This window comes from Trematomus bernacchii, unplaced genomic scaffold (genome assembly GCF_902827165.1).
Source record: "Trematomus bernacchii unplaced genomic scaffold, fTreBer1.1, whole genome shotgun sequence".
Lineage (NCBI taxonomy): Eukaryota > Metazoa > Chordata > Actinopteri > Perciformes > Nototheniidae > Trematomus > Trematomus bernacchii.
Genome location: NW_022987942.1, coordinates 718,421 through 727,309, shown reverse-complemented (window position 1 = coordinate 727,309; position 8,889 = coordinate 718,421).

Below are 8,889 nucleotides of genomic sequence, written 5' to 3'. Positions count from 1 at the left end.
TGCTTGCACGTCATGGTACCATAGCACCTCCAAGGCGCTAAAAACAAAACTTCAAACATCGCAAAATAAACTGGTCAGACTACTGCTTGAACTTTCATCTAGAACCCACCTCACCTCTGCCCACTTTGACAACCTAGGATGGCTTAGAGTAGACGACAGAGTACAGCTACTTGCAATGGGCCTGGTCTACAAGATCCACTACACCTCTATGGTACCCATGTACATGTCAAAATTCTTCCCAAAGGTCAAGGAATACCATGATCATAACACCAGAGGGAGCTCCACAAATCATGTAAAACCCAGATTTGGCACAAAAAAAGGGGAATACACGTTTCGCAATTATGCCACATCAAGGTGGAACGCTCTTCCCACAACTGTAAAGGAAAGTAAAACTATACTTACCTTCAAAACCTCTCTTAAAGAGCACCTTCGGGGGAAAGCATTGCAAAACTGGCCCCGGTAATGGTACAAATCTCAACCTGTCGTACAATGGACAGCTTCCCCCCCCCCATCTATGTATATACTCGCATTTTAGACTCTGTTACTAACTGTATATCTGTAGACTTGGTATGTCTTAAATGTCCGGTTAGGATGTATTAGAACGAAATCTAAAATGAAAATTGTAAATAATCCATCTGTATGTAAAAAACCACCTGTATGTATATTGTAAATAAGCCATCTGTATGTCATATATGTCTTATATGTCTTAAATGATATGATGAATTGGAAATGGGGGACCCTGATGTAAACAAGACGAAAGTCTTTCTCTGGTCTGCATCCCCTTAACAATTGTATGTTTTGAGCTGTACTGTACTGTACCCAATATACAAGCTGTTAATAAACTTTTCATTCATTCATTCATTGTGTGTGTGTGTGTGTGTGTGTGTGTGTGTGTGTGTGTGTGTGTGTGTGTGTGTGTGTGTGTGTGTGTGTGTGTGTGTGTGTGTGTGTGTGTGTGTGTGTGCAGTGGCGACTGGTCATTAGGGGCAGGTGGGGCACAGCCCCACCTAGTGTCAGCAGAAAGTATTACAAATAATGATTACAAAAATGCAAAAAAATAAATAAAAAAATATATAAAATATATTTTAAGATCATGTTTAATCATCTGATTCGTCTGTACATTGCTGTTTTAGTCTGTGTTCTTCTAATTAGTGTGTCTACAGTCACAGTGTGTGCCTATTGAGCTGTTTAGAGCCATGTGGGACAAAACCTGATTATGCCCCTCCCTCTCGCTGTGAAGTCAACGGTGACTGTAAAAACTACACTGCGCATGCTCAGAGTATTTTGTAATGAAATGTGTGTGGCAAAAAAATAATGACCAGAGGGGCATGGAGCTACCATCCCCACCATACGTCATCTCAAATCATTCAGAGCTGATTGGCTGTAAGTACGTGTGCCGCGAAAAGTGTGGTGTGTGAAGAGGAGACGAGAGAGCTGCAGTGACGCGTCCTAAAACCAGGAAGTAAGCTGCGCATGGCTTCCCTCGACAAAAAAGCAATGAGATTTCTCCAGAGGATTTTAGAAAATAGCTGGAAATAAGATCTGTGGGAAACGTACCTGTTAGATAAATGCACGTTTTGATCAGCCGGATAACATCCACATGTCTACCCTACTTTTATAATTTTTTTATCATAAATCTATGGATTAGATTTATGATAGACTTTTGAAACTACAAGAACATAAGGAGGACTTTTACAAAAAAGTTATAGACATTTTTGTCCAGAAGGATAGGCAAATGGACTTCATCTTCAAGTCAAGGTAAGACCGCAATTTGATTGAAAATGGGATCTTACTAAGAGAGAACAATTCAATATTTAAATGATAAAATTACATTTTTTGGGTATCCTTTTGTTGAACTGTCTGTTTAAAATTAATCGAAGCATCAGACAAAAAAAGCTTTTGAAAATAATATTATATTTTGGTTTAGGTCAAAATATAATATTTGTAAACCTGAAGAGTCAGTGCCAGTGCCTCACCAGCCATGAACGTCACTGCAGAAGCTTATATATAGACATCTACGTTTTTTGTGCCCCACCACTTTTGTACATATAAAAACGCCACTGTGTGTGTGTATCATAGGAACTCTTTAAAAGGGCTTCCTTTCATTCAGTAGTAGCCTAGTAACAGGGTGTGGGAGAAGAATCACCTTTTTTCCGCCTCCCGCATATTTCGCAACTTTTCGCATATTTCCGCATATTTCGCAACTTCTCCGCATATTTCGCATAAAAACCCCGCATGTTTAATCGCATAATCAAGGGTTTTAGCCCACATAATCAAGGATTTTAGCCCGCATAATCAAGGATTTTAGCCCGCGTTTTTCTGGAGGGTCTAAATATTACACATCTGCCGTAGTTCTTTATTTATAGAGCCCTGATGAGAAGACTTCTGGACAAACAGGAAGAAGTGCCGCCGAAAGTGAATATGTGACGTGAATCATAAATATATCAGCAATTACACAACATCTTACATTTATTTTCACAAAATACGTCTCCTTGCAGTATCAATACTAATTCGGCTGACTTTTATATTTGATCCAATTGGTAGATAGGCTGTATTTACACCATAACGGTGCACAGCTGATAGAAAGGGACACCTAGTGGTTGAAAAACGTTATAGATAGATCGTACTTTATTGATCCCAAATTGGGAAATTGTTTAAAATTTGTTTTAAAATTTATTGAAATTTGTTGTTGAAATTATGTTATATTTTGTTGAAATTACGTTATATTTGATGAAAAAAATATTAAGAGTTTCATAGGGGGAAAGTAGAAGGTCAATGATAGAAATATAGAATAGAAAATATCAAGAAGATACTGTAGTGATCTCTACAATAAAACAGTTTAGTGCAGGACGTCCAAAGATATTAATAGGAGGATGTGCAAAACAGACAAACTAATAAGGCTTTATTTAAACATTAAAGAATACTTTAAGTTAAGGTCTTCTTTTGAATAAGAAAAAAACGTTGGGGGTATCCACAGATAAATATGAAGTTTGACAAAGTACAATCACCTTCCCTGAATTTGACTCAGGTGTAACTAAAGTCTGATTTAAGGGTTGTTTATATTTCACATCTTTAATCAGAATCTGCAAAGTAACTAAAATTAATGTAGTGGAGTAAAAATACCAGGTTAACCTCTGAATTGTAGTGGAGTAGAACAAAGTAGTACATGCTGCTGAAACAAAAACTTTTCCCAACTTGGCATCAATAAAGTATATCTTATCTCATCTTATCTTAAGATGATTGATGGCTACTGCCATATTTGCAAAATGTGCCTCTGAACCTTGACAAGTGCATGTTTCAGGATTATCAATGAACAACAGGAGGGATCACAGACATAAGACCAGCTGTTAAATAAAGCTCTTCTGACCTTACAGTAGCTGTCATGTGGGTATATTAATGCTGCCCATTATGGACACAAGCAATTTTCACCCATTTATTAATTATATGTTTTAAATTTGATAACACCACTGTGTTTCGTATCCCCTAAACCTCCACGGTGTACACTGTATAATACTGGCAACTTCTAATTGTGACAAAACGTCTTATAAAACTACAATTCCCAGTAGAGACGTGCCATAGAACATGTTGCGAAGCACACAATAGCCAGCATGTGTAGTTCTGGGGGGGGGGGGGGGGTGCTGGGCTGGACCCATCCAATTCCAGTTTTGGATAGTCTGTCGTGGTTCCATTCCATTTCAAAGAGCTGTTTGACGCTCGGCGTAACCTTGTCGCACTGCCATTCCAACATCCAATCATAGGGCTTGAGGACTAATCACGGGGTTTGTAAAGCAAGGCGGATGTTCTAGTCCCAAACGATAGCTGGGGATTCTGGGTAGTGTAGTGTCTTCGGAAACTGTAGTGTCTAAACTCCGAAAAAACTATTTGTTTCTCCGAATTGAAGATTAAAAACACAAAAGCATTGTACACAATTTAACCTGTTCCACTCTGAGCCTGTTTTTCAGGTCTCAGGCTCGAAAATGACATTCCCAGAACAAATGACCATATCTTCCCTTCTAAAAGGGTTAAATTAATAATCTTTGTTCTCAAAGTAATGATAAACCTGTGAGTTGGATGTAGAAGTGTCAGAATCAATATAAATGTTTTTTATTTTAAAGAAAATTCAGATTTTACATAGTAAAAAACTGTAAATTATAGTGTCCGTCCAAAAATAATTTTTTACAGATAGTGAAAACTACCCTTGGATGATGGGTTAGTAGACTAAAAGCTTTAGGAATCCAAAGTACAACATATAATATGTACCCTGAAATTTGACCTTTTTAGAGAGATTTAGCCAAAAAACCCCACTTCTGGGGTCATTTGGGTGGATTTGACCTATCTCTGGCCCCCCTTGGTCGATTTGGTTGCTTGACATACCCTTGTGACCGTTAGAGCCAATAGAATCGAAGGGGGAGGCTTACATACACATTCGTTGTAATTAGAAAAGGTGGGGGCTACGCGTCTAGAACTGAAACTGGATTTGCAGATTTTCTCCTTCTGGAGTTTGGAAACAAAAAATCCGTTTTATTGCTTATGGATTATCAGAAATAATTTCATAGAAGGCACAGACACATAGGATGAACCTATGGATTAACTGCAGCATCGTTTTTTTATCGTTTTAATGCCATTGAAGACCACTTTTGACCAAGGTAAGCCATGTTTACGTGTTTAGCTACTTAGCTCCACATGTGATGATGTACGCTTTCGTTTATAGCGTCGCGAATGTTTATCACTGAGTGTTGAGGAGGGCACCACTAGATTCAGTGTCTCCAGGACACCAAAAACGAGTGTTTGGTTGTGCATCTAGGATAAGTAATAAGGGAGTTAGAGTGAGTTTAGGTGCAGAGATGGGTTATATTTTTTCGCTGTTGGCTAATTCAGAGGCTGAGTGCTAGCATTATGGGGTTTTTTTGAAAAAAAAAATAAAAAAGATCAGTTAGCTGAGTTTCTTCCCGTTACATGGATATAACACATTCATAGTTTTATTCAATATTAAGATTCCTTAGACGTTGTTTCCTGCAAATGACGCGTTTATCCGCCCGGTACCGGGCGGAAGGTTCGTAACAGGTTAAACCAATCAATATTGTGTAATTAAGGATAAACTGATGTTTTTTAGTGGATGAGTAATGCAGATATCACTGTGTAATCATTTGACAGTGAGGGGAATACATCCGGTTTTATTATGAAAACTTCGAGACCGGAAATACTGTTTTCACCCCGTGAGGGTTGACGCTAACTTTACATGGAAGCTGCCGCATATAGAGTGGCGAAGTCACGCCCATCTACTTCCGGTCCATGGGACCTTATTTCGGGAAAATAATGTATTGAAATCAATGGAGAGAGAAAACTTATCATCTGATCCCGTTTGAATTGTGCCATGAATTACACATATGATGTTTGTCAATCTTAAAAAATTATTTCCATGTAAAAAAAGTCACAGTTTGTCGTAAAACTGTTGAAATATAAGACTATGAAAAATACGCAACTAGAAAGACTACAAATCCCAGAGTCGCGTAAGTGATGTCACAATTGTTTTCCTCCACTAAGAGATAGCTAAGATCAGCGCCATATAGATAGAATCTATCTATATGGCGCTGGCTACAGTAAGATAAGATAACTTTAACAAGATGCCTGTGTGCTTAGTACCAGGTTGTTATCAAACCAGCAATGGGTCTTGCTCGTTCTTTTGCTTCCCGTCTGATGAAAGGACCAGGAGTGGCTTGATCAAGTTAGCTACCTAGCTAGTAGGTAGCACGTTAGTTAGCATTACAGCCAGGGGTTAAATTGGGCCGGGGCTGTCCGGGGCTAAGCCCCGGCACATAGGAAAATGCTCTGACGTCATCACCCTCGCATATTTTTAACAATGTATGCAGCATGCCTATATCATATGTTTACACAAAAAAGATATACATGTGTGGCAGTAGCCGCAGAGGGGAGGATAGGTGAATGTACTTGTTCAAGTTGGTTTGATTACACCATTCACAATTCCGACAACGCCACCTTGGGAGTTTCACCCAAGGAAATATTAACACTTTTTCAGAGGACACATAGGTTCGAATACTAATGGAGCCGGAGACATGGTTTCAATTTATCAAAAATATACAATTTTATTTAGCACAAGTCAATAGTTTAAAATGCAGTTTAAAACAGTCACACAGGGCTGTAGCACAAAGGGAAAAAAATGAATTAGGGGCTGAGGCTTACCAGTGGGGGGATAGGGTCGACGAGTGAGTGGAAAGATCCCCAAACAAACCAAACTTAAATCACCCCAGTCATACGTGCAGGAAATCAAATCCCGGGGGAGCACATCACACACAAAAGAAGAGAGGAAAACCACCACCACCACCTTCAGCTCTCAGTAACTAAGTAGGGGAACAAAGAGGGAAATGCAGTTAATGGGGGCTAAATAAGTAAATCAAAGTAATAAACACAATAGCAAATATGTTCTCATAAACAGATAACTTGTGTAAACATTTAAGAATAAAACAAATCACAAGAGAAAAGGTTCAGTTAAACAAAATAAACAATTAACTAGAATAAAATAAAGAAACTAATTTAAATCAAGTTGGCCAAAGTAAGGACAAGTTATAGGGGGGAGTTAGCCCCAGAGTTCAATGACTTCCACACTTCGAGTGTCGGCCCAAGCAAGGCAGCAGGAAGGCGTGCAGTTAAAGCAGCACTTTAACTGGTGAGCGAGCCTCCGCAGTAGGCGACGCAAAGCTGGCCAGAAGCAGCAATCAGAAGCAGCAATATAGCAGCAGTAGCCCAAACATTTAGGCAGGATCGACAGCAGTTGTGCCGATAAATACACTTTCTCCGGTGAAGCAAAACAGCAGATGTCCCTTAATCATTGGATTGGCCCTAGGTTTATGAATAAATACAAATACAGCGTTAATATCAATAAAAGTAATGAGGTGGATTGACTAAATAGATCGCCGTACAGCGCACATACCGATCAGGCTTTCCTATCGATGACGCAGAGAGGAGAGAGATTCATGCTTTCTATGGCTGCGTTGACAGGCTGCACCCGGAGGATCCTCCACTAGGTGAGGCAAAGCAGGGCTAAGTATAGATACGCTGGCAAATTGCAGAACCTTTCCTGAAGCGAGCAATGCAACATACCTGCACCGGTGGCGGAAGCAAACACGGCAAACATGCAAGTGGGGCGGGTCTGTGTACCAACAAACAAGAGACAGCCAGCTAGAAACCTCTGCCCTGTTATAGGGTGCCCCCTGGTGGTGATATGCTCACAGGAGCCAAACGAGGAGAATATGCTTTACAAGGGATTAGGACTCTCATCCTGCCACAATCTACCCCCCCTATTTGTATCGTCGGCCCGACGATGAACAAATCCAAGCCAATGTTAGCCAACCTAGTTCCAAGGTCTAAAGATAACCGACACAGAGTTAGACACGGGACCAGGAGAGTTTTCGGCCACAGGCACCAATTCTCCCAATGCTCTCGGGAGATGATGGACATTAGGATGCTGCCCAGCGGTTGACCGTGCAGTCCGTCGCAATGTCACTGCGCTAGAATCAGGGTAAGTGGCTGGAGGAATAGCCAAGCGGGAGGAAGGCAATTCTGGCATGGCAGCGAGAGCTACCGAAGGGCCGGCCTCAATGGAGGCTTCGTCAGATGGTGGAAACAGCAACCAAGGGGTTTCTTGGGTCACCACAGCTGATCTGGTAGAAGGAGGATTCGGAGCTTCATTTCTTGAAACCCATAGGTCACCGTCAGAGGAAAGCTCACCATCTGACTGTGGTGAGTCAGGAGGAATTGAGAGAGGGACAGGGACATCTTCTGGAGAGTGTGTTCCAACCACAGCTTTCAACAGAGTGCGGTGGACCCGTTTGGTTTTGGTCAGGTCGTTTGCCGGTGCAATCGTGTACACCGAACCGCCTTTTGGTGCTTTCACCACTATATACCTGACAGAACTCCAAATATCCTTGATCTTATGGCGCCCTCTTGCACCACAATCTCGCAACCAAACTAACTGGCCCTCGTTCAATGGGACATCTTTGACATACTGGTCATGGCACCTCTTTCTGCGCTCTGCTGCAGTTTTTAACCTCTCTTGAGCTCCTTCAAAGGCAATTTGCAATTTTGCCTGATGCTCCTGAATCCACTCATGGACAGGACCACCGACTGGATCAGGGACTCTACCCAACAGAAAATCAACTGGGAGCCTTGGCTCTTGTCCAAACAACAAGAATGGAGATTCACCAGTTGACTGATGGGGAGTAGTGTTGTAAGAATACAGTAGTTGTGGCAAGCAGGAGTTCCAATCCCGTTTCCGAGACACAGGCAGAGTACGCAGCAAGTTGTGAAGGGTTCGGTTGAACCGTTCCCATTGACCATTGCCCGCCGGATGGTAGGGAGTAGTGCGAGATTTTTCAATGTTATAGAGGCTGCAAAGTTGTTGGATAAGAATGCTCTCAAAGTTTCGACCCTGGTCCGAATGTATACGGGCTGGGACACCAAACTTTGAAAACCATTCTGTGACCAGAACTTGAGCCACAGTTGAGGCTCGTTGGTCACGGGTGGCAAAAGCCAAAGTGTACTTGCTAAAAATGTCTGTAATTACAAGGACATTTTCCAACCTACTATAGGTGGGTTCCAAGACAGTGAAGTCAATCGCCAGAATTTCATTGGGTCTAGAAGCCAGCAAGTGTCCCATGGGAGCACGAGCCGCTGGTCGAGTGTCCTTGGCAATTTGACACCTCTCACAACTGCTGCACCAATGTACCACCTCGGAGGACATACCTGGCCAGTAACACCGCTGCCTAAGTAGCTCCAAGGTTCTTTCAATACCTTGGTGGCCATGCCTCTGGTGGACTTCGGTGAGCACCTGCTCTCTCAAAGCAGCTGGCAAAAGCAGCTGCAGAACTGCTT